Raw genomic sequence first — 15,223 nt, forward strand, 5'->3', positions numbered from 1 at the left:
CACCCATCGTGCACTGTATGACGCGTTAGGGTGTAGGGCACTCAGTGGGGATCCCTCAGACTGTGCAGACTCTGCAGCCTTTAAAATCCAGGGAGGGATTTACTTCCCATCGCGAACCATGGATTTCCACTGTAGCGGGAAGGGGCGGGGCTTACAGGTTCTGGCCATTCCCGGGGCCCGTTTCAAAGGACCAATCAGGATGCGCCTTACAAGGGTTGCTGGATGGGCTGGCGCGGAGCGGGCGGAGTCACAGCGTGCTTGGACCGCCCTGCTGGGTGCGGTGGGGCTGCGCGTGGTGGCCTGCTGGCTTGCTAGCTAGAATGTGATTTCATATTGGACAAGTAAGTGACCCTCCCAGGGGCTCTTGCAGGCACGCTGGATCTTAGCCAGCTTCTGCAGAAAAAGCTTCTCCGGCCTGCTTAGATGTTTCCCTCCTTCACCTTTGGGTCTCACACCAGCCAGGCCATGGGATGGCCTTTCAGTTTCTTGTGTCTTCTGGCTGAGGTGTCCTGCCCAAGGGAGAGGACTGCATCCCAAAGACTCCCCTACAGATGTCTGGGGCTTAAGGCCCCCTCTCTCTGACCAGCGTACAGTTAACTAAATAAAGTCCCTTTCTTTCTTTCCCCCATCCCTCGCGCCAACAACCCCGACGCCAATTTGGGGACAATTCTCCAAGCATTTTAAGTGTTCGAATCCAAGTTTGGCAATGCAAGGCGTTTCAGAGCAGCTGCTGCTGTTTATGACTTTAGAGCTGAGCAGCGGAAAGTAATGTTTGAGGTGTACTTCAGTTTAGATGGGGTAATGCAGTCTGTCTTGTTAAGAGCTGTAGACCAGGAAGGATATAGGGGAATCTTTCCATTTTTATGAACTTCATGTTCATTTGACTGGAGGGTTGCATGTATCTTAGGTCTAATTTCTTCCCTTAATTAAAGGGCTAGTCATGGCCAAGATACAGAAAAGTGGTCATCCTCCCATGAAGTGTGACGTGTGAGTTCACACTCAAGACCCCACTGCACTGTGCTTTTAAGAAGCAGATCGGTAAGGAAGAATTAAAGTCTTAGACTGTGGCTAGATTTAAAAGGTAGATTTGTCTTTTGTTTCATTTTCTTGCTCTTAAAAAAAAAAAAAGAAAAAAGAAAAAAGAAAAAAAAAGAAAAAAAAAAAAAAAAAGGAAAGGTTTGTGGTCTTTCCTGTGAGCCAGGTGTGAGTCCTGAAGTTGTCCTTTTAGAAGCTAGCTGGAGGTTGCTGCTACTGTGTCTTCAGGGCTTCTGGCCTGGCTGTGTGAGTGGGAGCTCAGAGGATGGTTGCCCACTGCGATGGGGTTTGGGTGTGGAAACTAGGGGGTGTTGCGGTCCTGTGGATGATTTTTGGGAGTGATGTAGGATTAGGAAGTTAAAGCTTGCAGGTGGGGACAGGGAATAACCCAGAAGATGGAGTACTGTGTGGGGGTGGGTGGGGGGGGGAGGGGTAGGCTGTGATGAGTTTTGTTGTGGGCCTTGTCTTTTGGAATTTAGTTACCTTTCTATAACTTTTTATCTAAACAGCATAGCCAGTTACTAGCTCTTTAGAAACAACAACAGACCAGATTGGGGCCCTGTCTTTAAACTCCCAGCCGCTAGGGGGTTTGAAGTGGGGATTGCATTAGACTGTGTCACAGAGATCTCTAGCCTCTGAAGATGATGGCAGGAAGAGAGGTGTTCTCAGCTCAGGTAGTTCGTGGCAGGTCTGTTGAGGAACAACTGCCATGCAATTAAGCTGCATAGTTTAGATTAGATTACATTTGCTGAGGTTTTAAGCATTTCAGTGTCATTGCTGATATTGGATATTGATTTGTAATTTTCCTTTCTGAGTTATGTTTTCTGACTGATTTTGGCCTTAAGGAATGAGTTAGGGAGCATTTTCATATCTATCTATCTATCTATCTATCTATCTGTCTATCTGTCTATCTATCTATCTATCTATTGTAGACACACACACGTACACGCACACGCACACACACACCCTGACCCAGACACATATATCCCTTCTCCAATGGTTCGTAGAACTCACCAGTGAAGCCGCCCGGGCCTGAGATGGTGTGTGTGGGGGGATGCCAAATACAAAGCCATTTGATCTAAACAGCAGGGACTTATGCTTCTTAGACATCCCGTGGCTGTGATGAGCCTGTGAGAAGAACAGCTTAAGGGAGGAAAAGTTACTTTGGCTCCTGATTTCACTTCCATCATATAGGAACAGCTCACTTGATCATGACAGGAGGGAGAGAGGAAAAGAACATGCTTCGTGAGTGAGTTCCCCCTCTTTCCCCTTTGACCACAGCCCATTGTGAGATGGCGCTTGCCACATGGGTGGTGTGTGTGTGTGTGTGTGTGTGTGTGTGTGTGTGTGTGTGTGTGTGTGTGTGTGTGATATCCTACTTAATCCTCTGTGGGAGTGTTCTCATAGACACACCAGTAGTGTGCCTTACTAATCTCCCAGGAAATAAACAGTTTTAAAGTGTTCACATTTCACGTTTATCATTACAGGCCTGCTCAGACTGTGCTTTTTTCTGCCTCTCCGAGCTGTTGTTGTAACTAACAACATTTATATATACTCAGTATAAATGATATGTTTTATATATGTGTACATTTTGAAATAATCACCACAGCCAAACTAGCTAACAAACGTAACATTTGATATAGTATTTCTTTTCCTAAGTGCTGCTCTATAAACAGATAATAATGATAATTTTATCACCCTGTTGTTCACTGTATCTTGGGAAAACTTTCAACTTAGAACTGAAAGTCTGTAGCTGTTGACCAACATCGCATGTCCCCTACAGCCCATCAGCTGGTAACTACCATTTTATTTTCTGTTTTAATGAGTTAAAGCCTTTTAGGTTCTATATAGTAGTGAAGATATCATAGATTTCCTTTGTCTCTTGTATCTTCAGGGAATTTTTGTTCCATACCTTCTGTAGACACCAAAACCACACTGATGTGCAGGGTTTTTTTCCTGGTAATTTAGCATAGTGATGCAAGCTGCTGTCCTCTAAGCCAAACTACTGACCTCCAGATGAGATGAGCTTAGACTGAGGGTGTGGGAGGAATCATTGGACCCTCCCCAGAGTAAACAGCCAATTTTTTTGGTAGTTTTCCGCCATTTGCATGCTTCCTTAGAGTCTGGAGGAGGAGCTAGAGTAAGGTGGGGCAAGGCAGGGGGAGGGGCTTCCATCCATATGCCTAAGGGGAAGCAGTCATCACACTGCATGAAGACTGTCTGGAATGGCTGCTTTGGAGTCATTTAGCTCCAGTCAGTAACCTCTTACCCATGCTCTGCAACTAAGGCCAACAAGCTCACTTTCCCTCCCATGGTGAACGTGGATGGAACTGTACCTTGGCTTGTTAATAGAAAGGAAGTAGACCCACCCTGAAAGGGAAATTCAGTATTTTATTTTATATCACACACACACACACACACACACACACACACACACACACACACACACACACGCACACACCTGCTTCTGTTTATTTTAAAAGTAATCTTTTCATTGCTTATAAAGCAGAATACAGCATGTAAACTGATGCCTATATAATAGGTGTCTGTCCTAATAAACTTTTAACTGTCAACTTGAGATAGCCTAGAGTGAGCTGAAGAGAGACTTTTAATTGAGGAATTACTTACGTCAGATTGGTGCCTCTGTCTGTCTCTGTCTGTCTGTCTGTCTGTCTGTCTCTCCCTCTTTCCTTCCGTTTCTCTTCCTCTCTGCCCCTCCCCACCTCTGTGTCTTTGTGTGTGTGTGTGTGTGTGTGTGTGTGAGAGAGAGAGAGAGAGAGAGAGAGAAGAGAGAGAGAGAGAGAGAGAGAGAGAGAGAGAGAGAGGGAGAGAGAGGGAGGGAGGGAGACAGAGAGAACACAGCACAGTCCCTAGGCAGGTCTAAGAAAATCAGCAGAGAAAAGCTAGCCAGTGAACCCGCTAGCAAGGAGCACCCTCCATGGTCCCTGCTGTACTTCTTTGGTTTTGCATTGAGTTCCTTGGTCAGAGGTAATAATGTGTGGAATTTCAAACAGGTCTGCCTTCAAGGAACTGCTTTGAGTTCCTGCCTGCATCTCTGGACTTCCCTCAGTGACAGACTAATCTAGAATGGTGAACGGAAATAAATGGTTTCCTCATCAACATTTGGTTAGGATAGTTGTCATAACAACATGGATGAAACCCGAACATCATCATGCTATAGTGCTTAAAAAATGATGGGTAGAAAAGTCCCCGTGGATTTAGTACAGACACAGTTGTTTTCTAAGTTTTTATTTTTGGCTGAATTTATCTGTGGATGTGGTAGGCTGAGTGTGTGTGTGTGTGTGTGTGTGTGTTTTGTGTGTGTGTGTGTGTGTGTGTGTGTGTGTGTGTGTGTGTGTGTGTGTATGCTTGAGTTATTGTGAATAAAACTCAGTGGGCATGTATGTGTAAGTAAGTCTCTGGTCACACGGATGTGTGTTCAGAAGGACAGGCTGGTGGGTGATGTGGTAGTTCTGCATTGAAGTTCTTGAGGAATATCCACAGTGTTTTCCAGAACAGTTGTGTGAACAGAGTTCAGTCTTCTTCATCAATTCTTGTTAGTGCTCGCCCTTTTGATGACTACTCACCTGACAAGACTGAGACCATATGCTGTGGTTTTGATTTGTATTTCTCTCTGGTTATTGATGTGAACATCTTTGAAAAATGTCTATTCAAGTTATTTATTTACTGATTTGTTTTGCTGTTGAGTTGCATCAGTTTTTATGTAAGGTGAATTTTAACAATTTATCAGGCATGTAATATTTTCTCCTTTTCATTTCCTTTGTAGTGTAGAAGTGTTAAATTTAGGCATTTGCTGCTGTTTATTTTTACTGCCTTTGCCTATGTTATTCCTGTGTGTGTGTGTGTGTGTGTGTGTGTGTGTGTGTGTGTGTGTAATGAACAAATCTAGCTTCATTCCTTTGCATGTGACTAGTTACTTTCCCCAAAATCATCTGTTGAAGAAACTCTTCCCCATTGTGAATTTTTGGTGCATGATCTTGTTGAAGAGTAATTGACCAATATGTGTGGCTCATTTCAGAGTTCAATTGTAATCTGTTAGTTGGGGCATCTGTTTGGGATCCAGTGCCATGCTGGTTTCAATACTGTGGCTTTGCAATGTAGTTTCAAATAAGGAAGTCTGGTGTTTCTTCCTTTCTTTCTTTCTTTCTTTTTTTTTTTTTTAACAAACCTGCTTTTATTTGTTTACCTTCCATTAGTTAAAATCAATGAGAGGTACACCATCGCATGCAGTCTGTGTCCATTGGCCTCTGTAGAAAGGTTGTTTCAGAATTTGGCATGAACCAGGCGTCCCCAATCACCTTTCCTCAGATTTCTCCAGATTTGTTTGGTTTGCCTCCAGCAGTCTCTGGGCTGTTTTTGTTTTATACATATAAACACATCTCTTCTCGAGTAGAGTTCAGTTTAATCTTAGGCATAAACACCTTAAACTCTAAGAAGATTCATGTGCTCTCTTTGGTTCTGGAAACTTTACTTAGAGCCAGCAAACGTGGTTTGGCTGCACGGTCTTCCAGACACACTTGCCATTTAGAAACCTTGTCCCCAGCAGGCCCACAGGGGCCAAGATGGTGGAAAGAGCTTTGCTCTTTTTATACAAGATAGATTTAGATATTTTTTGTTTTGTTTTGTTTTCTGTGGCTCTATATGAGTTTTAGGATCGTCTTTTTTTATTTCTCCGGAAGATCTCCCTCCCTTCTTTCACAGTGCCTGCATAGATCCGTCAACACTTGGTGCTAGTTTGTTTTACTCAAGGGACAGTGCCCTGTCAGGTTGTCCTCAGGAAGGCTTCCTCTGGCAGCACATGGGAGCAGATCCAAGGACCATCACCCAGACATTATGCAGAGGAAGAATCTCAACCAAAGGTCTCCATAGGGTCCCTCCCCTCGGAGCCTGGGGAATCCCATGGAAGAAGGGATCTAGTGGTAGTGATACGGTCCCACGGTCAGGTCTCCTGTTTGTCTCTTGTTCATTATCAAAGGACAGTTTTGGTGGTTTTTTTTTAAGGAGGGGAAAAAAAAACCCAAAACTGGAACATGGAGTATATTATTTTGCTCTGTTCCCCTCTGCAAAGTTTCGGCTGAGAAATATATTAGCATTCTATTGGGGGCTTTTATGTATCTAAAATTCTCTTTTCTGTTGCTACTTAAAAAAAAAACCACTTAGTTTGACAATATAATTATGTATCTAAGTAGTCCTCTTTGCATTGAATATATTTGAGATCTCTATAGACCTTTAAGATCACGTGCTTGAATAGCCACATTTCTTACAGGATTTGAGAAGTTTTCATCTGCTGTTTATCTGCTGTTTATTTAATGTAGCATTCTTGCCCCATTTTCTGCTCCTTCAGGACTTCCTGTAATCTGTTCTATCATGTTGGTTCTCAACCTGATGTGATCTAGAATCATCTGCGAAGAAAGTATCAGTGGGGGATTGCTGATAGCAGGTTGGTCTGTGGGCATGCCTGAGAGGTTTTTCTTAATTGAGTTAATTGAGTTTGGGTAGCACCACTGTCAGGGCTAGGCCCCGGGCGGCATACATGCGGACAAAGTAGGCAGAGCAGAAACATGAGGCGTGCCTGCGTTCACTTCTCTGCTCTTTGCTGTGAAGTTACGTGATCGACTGTTTCCAGTTCTGCTGCCTTGATGTTCCTGTAGTAATGGATGGTAACCTGGGACGAGAGCTAACTCAACCCCTTCTCCCGTAGGCTGCTTTTCCTCAGGGCGTTTTATCACGGCAGCAACCCAAGTGTTTCCCATTTTGTCTTCATTGTCTTCTTCAGCTCCAGAATTTGTTTTCTTTCCCATTAGTTTCTCTGTTGTGCATTGCTTTTTTTTTTTGTTTTGTTTTTGTTTTTTGTTTTGTTTACTCTTCTTTTCTGGTATGTCACGGAACTTCCTTAAAACAATTATTTGATTTCTTTAAATTCACTGCCAAGCATGTCTTGTATCTTAACTCATTGGCCTTGGTTGATGGCATTAGTGTGTTTCTTTTGTGCTGTGAAGATGCTTCTCAAAGTGCCTCCTTGCGGGTCTCAGTATTCAGGAAGCCATCTTCCATTTTAGCTTTGCTCACTAGCTCTGGGAAACAAAACCTCTCCTTGATGAGCTGATCTGGGGATTCTGAGACAGTTCGGTGTTTTCTATGGATGCGGCCGCGTCACCGTCTTGTTTCCCTTTGGGGAGCCATCCCTAAGGTCATGGACCTTCTCCTAGTCCTGCAAAGACGCTTGTTTTCCCCACAGTGTTGCCCCGAAGTCCTCATGTTTGCACGCCTTCCTTCTCCTGGTCGTGTGGAGTTGAGCCACTGCATGTGTGTTTGTGAGCCATCTGTAAAGTCAGTCTCCTCCTGACAGGGAGGCTGAGGGGGGCGAGCAGTGTTAGGCTCATGTCTGGGCCAGAGGGAGAGGCTGGCACCAGCGTGTGAGTGGGCCTCCTGCTAACCTGCAGCTACTGTGATGTACACAGTGTTAAGAAGGAGAGGATGCCTTGGGTGGAATCCTGCACAGCTGGATCAGCCAGAGTCTCACTGATGGTGCTGCTTTCCCCCCTCCCCTCGGGGAAAAATCATGCACCATAATGTTCTGTTTTGGCAACATATATGGTGTTTATTGGGGGAAGTCTTATTCTTACCCTCTTTGATGCATTTTCCCCTCAGATTCTTCCAAAGGCCCTCTCACTGCTGTCTGCTTCTCACAGCCACTGTGGTGTGTGAGGTGGCAGAAAGCTACTTCGCTATGCTGTCCACTGGGTACTCTTCCATTGTGTTTCTTCTCACGTGAGGCTTGATAGTTTGTGTGCCTTGAGGGCTTTACAGGAAGTGACTAATTTGTCCACTTTATTAACATGCTGCCATGCAAACCAGGTCCTGACCTATTTAAATAGCTATAGAAACCAATCTGACCTCATCTCTCTCTTTCTCAATATTGGCAGTGTGTGCATTTTCTTTTTATTTTCATCATCATCATTATCGGTAGAATTATATTAATTTTGTTTGTCTTCTCAAAGTGCTAGATTTTAGTCAAATTTTCTTTCCCTCTAATTTTTGTTTTTAAAAGTGAATGATTTCTTCTGTGCGTCTCATTATTTCTTTTCTTCAACACATATGGGGTTCCTTTCCTCCTAGTTTCCTCGGGGGAATGCTGAAGGTATTATCTTGAGACTTTTCTGATACTGACATTTGATGAAGTCAACTTCTAGGTCTGGTATTATTTGCATTGTAAAACGCATACACTATATTTTTATTTGCCTCCAATTAAACACATTGAAATTATGTAGTTGTATTCAAGAAGTATGTTCATTAGCTTTCATATATTTGAGGATTTGTTCTATATTTTTTGATCATTGATATATAGTTCTGTCATGATCATAGACCCTCCTTTGTATGACTTGAATCCGTTAGATTTTTAGAGTTATTTTTTAGTGTTATTTAACCAAGGTCATCTGGTCAGAGCACTCATGTTATACTGGCTGAGTAGGGTACTTTTTAAAATCTGTCTGGCCAGGGCAGCTTGATGGATTCCCATTGCCTGTCACAGCCTTGCTGAGCTGTCTACTGTTTCTGTCCTTGTCAGCCACTGAGAGTGTAATCACTTACGCGCCTTTCTTTTTACTGTCCCATCCGAGTTCGCTCTATGTTGTCTGATACTCTGTGATTAGGTACATAAATTGAACTGTTTGGTCCTTTTCGTGGATCGCCCTGTGCGATGACGGTTTTAGTGGATGCTGATGGAGGTGTTGTGTGATCCTTTTCACAGTAACATAACAAAAACATGAAGAGATCCCCACTAGAGAAGGAACAGGCTTGATGTATGAAGGAAAATTGTATTTCCTATCCAGACAAAAACATTCTTTTCTCCAGAAGTTTTATTTGGAAACAGCCATTAGCAAGGATAGCTCAGTGATGTGGAGTTCAGAGAGAGGGGTATTTATATAGCTCTGTTGGTGTGACTGGTTCAGGGAGGGCTGAGGAGGGAGCGATGGGTCAGGCTGAGTATGTTGCTAGTCTGTGGCCATCTGGATCTGTGGATAAGCTGTTTGGCAGTTCTCTGCACACAGGGCCGAAAGCTGAGGTGCTTGGGTTCTGCTAACTGGCCGTGGGGGAGATATATATATAAAAGGTGAGGGATGAAGGTCAAAAAGTAGAAAAAGTCTGTAAAATCAAGAATGATTTAGGTAGATCAGACTCAGTCAGTTGACCAAATTCTGATCTAGTAGAATTATGTGGCAACTTTGATGTTAGAGTAAGTCTAGTTTAGGGTTTAAAAAATGTTGCCTTGTGAAAGCACAGATGCTGGAAATCCTTTGGGACCTTGGAGGGTGCCTCACATCTCAGAAGTGTTGTTCCCTGCCCAGCTGTTGTGGGCACGCCAGAGTTGTAGGCAAGATCAGTATGGCCTTTGGCTAAGGCTAAGTTTATAGTACCATTGGTTGCACAGAAAATATTTGTAAATATTTTGACTGAAAATGGAGGATATCTCAAAAATAAATAAGTTTAGGAAAGATGTAGGTGCATATGATTGTAATTATTGAAAAATACATGAACCATTACTTTCTGGTGAACTCCTAGGGGAAGACTGGGGCACTTGAGGAAGGACTAAAGTAATTTAATGATTGTCCCGAGTAACAGTGTTCCAGGCGTGCACGGCCATGGCTGCTTAGCGCTCTATTCCTTGTGTAAAAATAATGCAGAAGGGGTCATACTATATTCATTTAAGAGCTTGTTTCCTTGTTTACTTTGTTCCTTTAAACATGGTTTCATTCTGTAGCTCAGCTTAGCTTGGAACTTGCTATATACTAGAACATAGCTGTGAACGCACACTGATACCTCAGCTTCAACCTTCCAGGCAGCTGGGATAGTAGATGTGAGCTGCTGTGCTTGGCGGAATTTGCCTTTTCAGTTATTAATAGATGATCAGTATGTTTCTGTAGCTCTTTTTATTATTTTAAAACAATTACTGATATATTATTCTTAAAAACTCCCTTCTCAATAAACATGTATTAATTTCCTTTCTTTCTTTCTTTCTTTCTTTCTTTCTTTCTCTTCTTCTTCTTCTTTTTCTTCTTCTTCTTCTTCTTCTTCTTCTTCTTCTTCTTCTTCTTCTTCTTATTATTATTATTATTATTATTGTTTTTTTGCAAGGACATTCTTGCATAAAAGGTGTTAGGGCAGACATTTTTTGTGCAGCTTTATGGTCAGCCAATCCTCCATCAATTCTTAGAAGTTGAACTGCTAGGTAAAGGTAGACTGTCAAAGCTGACAAATTTTGCCAAATCGTTCTACAAACGACTAAGTGCGTTACTTTTCAGGGAAAAGCGTAGCCGTCCATGACCTAACTGAAAGTGGGCATTTTCAGAGTTTGTCTGCTAACGTGTTATGTTGACATTGTATCTCCGAATTGTTTTGATTTGTAACACTTCGCTCACTTTGAGGCTGCAGATGCATGTGTCCATTTTTATTTCTCTCTTTGAATTTCTCTCATTTACTGTTTGTGCTGCAGAAGAGGAAGCCTGAGGCCAGAGGCAGCCAACCGGAAGTTTGCAGGGCTGTAGTGGGAAGGGTTGATCTCAGGGAGGGAGTAAGGCTGGAGGCAGGAGGGCTTGAGGAGGAGCGGCATCCTCAGCCCATGATAGCCCCCCCGCCCCCCCCAGGGGTGTTCGAGGAATGGCAGACTATTAGATTTTCAAATTGATTGTTTGGTTTTCAAATAACTGATCCTTTAGGCCCTAAAGTGGTTCTCAATCTGTTTAGTGCTGTGACTCTTCAATACTGTTCTTCATGCTCTGATGACCCCCAACCATAAAATTATTTTCATTGCTACCTCATAACTGTAATTTTGCTAATGTCATGAAACCTAATGTAAATATGTGATATGCAGGATATCTGATCTGCAACCCCTGTGAAAAGGTCCTTTGACCCACAATTGGGTCACGGCCCACAGGTTGAGAACTGCTGCTTCATGCCTTTCTCCCTGGGCTTAAAGATGCCTATCCACATTTCATGAACAGGTAAACACTAGAACAGAACGAAGACTGCAGCCGTGCTGGCCTTTGTCTGAGGCATGAGTTTGTTATGCAGAATGGATTTTGTGGCTTTCCCTGAGGTTGCCTGGGATGTCTGTGTGACATCCTCTTTGAGGTTGGTGGGTTCTTCTGCTGGTTTAATTTGAATGAGTTTCTGGGAAAATCTGTGGATTTCGGCCAAAATGCTAATGACTATGGTATTACATTGAAGGACTAGCTAGTTCTGTAGAAAATCATTTTGTAGTTAATTATGTTTGCAAATCAACAGTAGCCTCTTGGAGGGGAAAGTGATAGGGGAGAAACTGTATATATATGTAAATTATTAATAATTCAAAGAAGAGTCAGGAATCCATCTCCCAGGAAGAAGAGTGTACATGAAAGTAATTCATGTTTGCATATAATTTCCATGTTTCAGCTGTAACTTTGTAGTAGGCATATGAGGGATTAAAATAAAATGGCTTTGCATTTAAGATAGGACACTTGCTTTGCACCAATACAAGGATTTTCTACTTCCAGGCAATGCGAGAGCTTCAGTCCAAGCCTATGGTGTTAGAGAACTTCGGTGTTAGAAGGGTTTGGAGAGAGGGAGCTCACCCTTGAGGGACCCGTGGATGCTCATCTGGATGGACTCTGTCCTTCTCTCCTCCCTTCCTGCTGACGTTGGCTGCCATGGAGTTCCACAGTCACAGAGGACTGTGCTCTACACAGAGTGGCTGCTGTATTAGTTACTGGTCTGTTGCTGTGATAAACTGCCATGACCAAAGCAATTTAGGGAAGGGAGAGTTTATTTTGGCCTAAGGCTTCAGGAGGGGAAAGTCCATAATGGTGCAGAGGTGTGGTGGGGTGAAACTGGAGCAGAAGGCTGAGAGACCACATCTCCAACTCTACATAGAAATCTAAGAGGGTGCACTGCAAACAGGGCGCGACTTAGCTCCCAGGACCCACCTCAGTAAGGTAGACTGCAATTCCTCAAGGCTCTATAATGTGCCCAAAGAGCATCACCCAGTGGGAACCAAGTGTTCACATGTCTGAGCGAATGGGGGACATTCTTAGTGAAACACTGCTGTTGCTACAGTGCTTCTGGAACCCTTTAGAGGAAGAACATCCTCAGTTCTTTTTATTTAAAAAATTATTTGATTATTTTATGTATTAACAGTCTTCCAACCTCAGAACTTATTAATCACCTTATTACCATACTATGCTATCTTGTGCTTATCCGTAAGCACAAGGAAACAAGATTTATTGAGATATAAATTAGTAGGCTGGAGAGATAGCTCAGAGGTTAAGGGTACTGACCCTGCGGTGCTACCAAGCCTGGACGAGTGGTCTTGAGTCCTTGAAGAAGGCGGGCTGGGCAAGCCATGAGAAGCGCTCCAGCAACTGTGCGCTCTTCCATGGTCTCGGCTTTAGTTGCTGCCTTCAGTTCCTGCCTTGAACTTCTGCCGTGGCTCTCATTCAAGGACTGTGACATGTAAGCCAAAGAAACCCTTTCCTCCCCGAGTTCTTTCTGGTCAAGACTTTTATCACAACATTAGAAGCACTAACTGGAACACTTCTGGTTACTTTTATTGATCTTTAAAAAAAATGGCTCATTGCAAAGCATGAGGTTCCTCAAAATATAGGCAAGCCTGAGTTTTCAGCAAGGATGAATCGCAGTTCCTGGCCTAGTAACAAATGCATCTTTATTCTCCAGAATAAAGAATGGTATAGAATGCAAGAAACCACTTAGCTGCCTTATGCAGTTTTACTAGGCACATTAGATTTTGCTTGAAGTACCTCCTGGGCCTCTTGTGTAAGCGTCCTGATTGCATCCATGAAGGCTCTGCCCCCTGTGCAAAGCACGTAAGCACCCACACCACAGCAACGTAAGACTGTGCACTAGAAACTTCAGGAGGATTCATTTTCAGTCTCATTTCCCTCATATACTGGCAGAGAGAAAGCATTGGGTGCTCGCTGTTTCTCCCCCCCCCACTCCCTGCCTCCCTCTTTCCCTGTGTCCCTCTCTCTCCGTGTTAACTGCGATTTTAGATAAAATGAAAAGACCTCAGAATAGGTAATATGTATTTCTAAATAAACTTTATTATAAAAATACTTGCAGGGGCTGGAGAGATGGTTCTGTAGTTAAAAGCACTGTATTGGCTGCCCTTCCAAAGGACATGGGTTTAATTCCCAGCACCACATGGCAGCTCACAACTGTCTGAACTCCAGCTCCAGGTAATCTAACATCTTCACACAGATAAAAATGCAAGCAAAACACCAGTGTACACAAAAATTTAAAAAAGACTTGCAAATAAAAACCATCACAACCAAAATTCTATATATATATTATACACACACACAATATATATATACATATATATACATATGCATATATATACATAACATATGTACAGAAACAAGTATATGTTTGGATATAGTATAGTATGTAGAAAAGGGAACAAGAAAGGCTAAATAACATAATGCAAGTAATAGACAGAATTTATATACAGAGAATATATAAAGCTAATTGTTTTTCCTACTAATGCTATCATAGATTTTTTTATTTTGGGGGTGGATAATTGCACAAAGATATATTTAATAGTTGAAAGTTGAATAGTTGAAAGTATTGGGATGCTCCTTTGGGAAGTACCACAGCTTCTGTTCCAAATGGGCACTTTGTGCCAGAGTTCATTGAGATGCATAGACTGGATCTTGTTAATTTTGGTGATTAATTGTGATAATACATACTAGAAAATTGTGAAGTCGGGAGGAGTTGCCATGCTGGGAGCTGTGGCCCTCTGAGCACCATTTTGAGTTCTTGGGTTCTGGCACCCTTGGCGATGCTGCAATGTTTATGGCAGTTTTTCCTTCTGTGTCCTCCGATGCCTCGATCTCTCTCTCTCTCTCTTATTTAGAAAGGATTTGCCCCTTTCTATCCTCATCCATCCTTCAGCCTCTTTCTGAGTCCCTTGTTTGGGCTGAACCTTCTCTGCATTGTGTGTCAGTAGATGGATACAGAAAGATGGCTAAGGAGGGAGGGCAGGCTCTGCAAGCATGCTCCCTTGCCAAGATACAGCCTGACATCACTTCCTAGGATAATTGCTGTGCTCCTGCTTGCAGCTTTTCTCCAGAACGTCTGAGCTCAGAAATAAGGAGTGTGATGGTTGGTGTTTTTCTCAGGGTGCACGGTGTCTGCAAGGGGCTCGGGGATGTCCGTGTCGTGGGATTCCCAGGTGATGCCCTGGTACTCAACTTACTTTATGTCTTCACAATAGGGCGACTGACTGAGCACTCCAGGGCAACTTTCAGCATAGACAGTGGTTTTGCTGGATTGTGGTTTGTTTTTAGTATTATGTGTTTGTCTGCATCTCTGAGAACCAACATTTCATTCTCTGTTCCTTTTCTGTACTGTGGCTTTTCTTGGGCAGGAAGTCTGGTACATATATGTGTTGGTGAAGGAATCTATCTACTTTTCTTTCTCCATTTCTTCTCTCTATCCCTCCTCTTCCCCTTCTGCTCGCACGAGACCAGGGAGCCCAGGCCGTTTGCTAGAGTGAGTGCTGGACACTGCTCTTGCTCCCTCCCAGGGGCTTCTCCAGGGTGCCCTCTGCTTCTCCAGGCGTCTCCAGGGTGCCCTCTGCTTCTCCAGGCTTCTCCAGGGTGCGCTCTGCTTCTCTAGGCGTCACCAGGGTGTGCTCTGCTTCTCCAGGCATCTCCAGGGTGCCCTCTGCTTCTCCAGGCTTCTCCAGGGTGCCCTCTGCTTCTCCAGGGTGCCCTCTGCTTCTCCAGGCTTCTCCAGGGTGCGCTCTGCTTCTCCAGGCATCTCCAGGGTGCCCTCTGCTTCTCCAGGCTTCTCCAGGGTGCCCTCTGCTTCTCCAGGCTTCTCCAGGGTGCCCTCTGCTTCTCCAGGCATCTCCAGGGTGCCCTCTGCTTCTCCAGGGTGCCCTCTGCTTCTCCAGGCTTCTCTAGGGTGCCCTCTGCTTCTCCAGGCTTCTCCAGGTTGCGCTCTGCTCATTCCCTTCCTTCTTTTTAGTGCAGTGTTTTCCACCTCCCTAATGCTGTGATCCTTCACTACAATTCCGCATGGTGACCTCCAGCCATAGAATTATTTCTGTTGCTTCCTCACAACTGTGATTTTGCTACTGTTAGAAATCTTAATGTAAATGTCTGTG

General features: G+C 43.6%; 1 protein-coding gene across 6 annotated transcripts in view; it reads left to right on the top strand.

The window, feature by feature from the left end:
- The first annotated feature begins 220 nt into the window (after nucleotides 1-220).
- The window catches only part of FGGY (FGGY carbohydrate kinase domain containing), a 375,878-nt gene continuing 360,875 nt past the window's right edge, over nucleotides 221-15,223 (top strand). For all 6 annotated transcript variants that reach the window (XM_084784087.1, XM_084784089.1, XM_084784093.1 and 3 more), the window contains exon 1: nucleotides 221-341. The gene's annotated coding sequence lies outside the window, so the exon portion shown is untranslated. The remainder of the gene's footprint in view (nucleotides 342-15,223) is intronic.

The sequence above is a fragment of the Acomys minous genome, assembly GCF_964271855.1.
Source record: "Acomys minous genome assembly, chromosome: 1".
In the NCBI taxonomy this organism is placed as follows: domain Eukaryota; kingdom Metazoa; phylum Chordata; class Mammalia; order Rodentia; family Muridae; genus Acomys; species Acomys minous.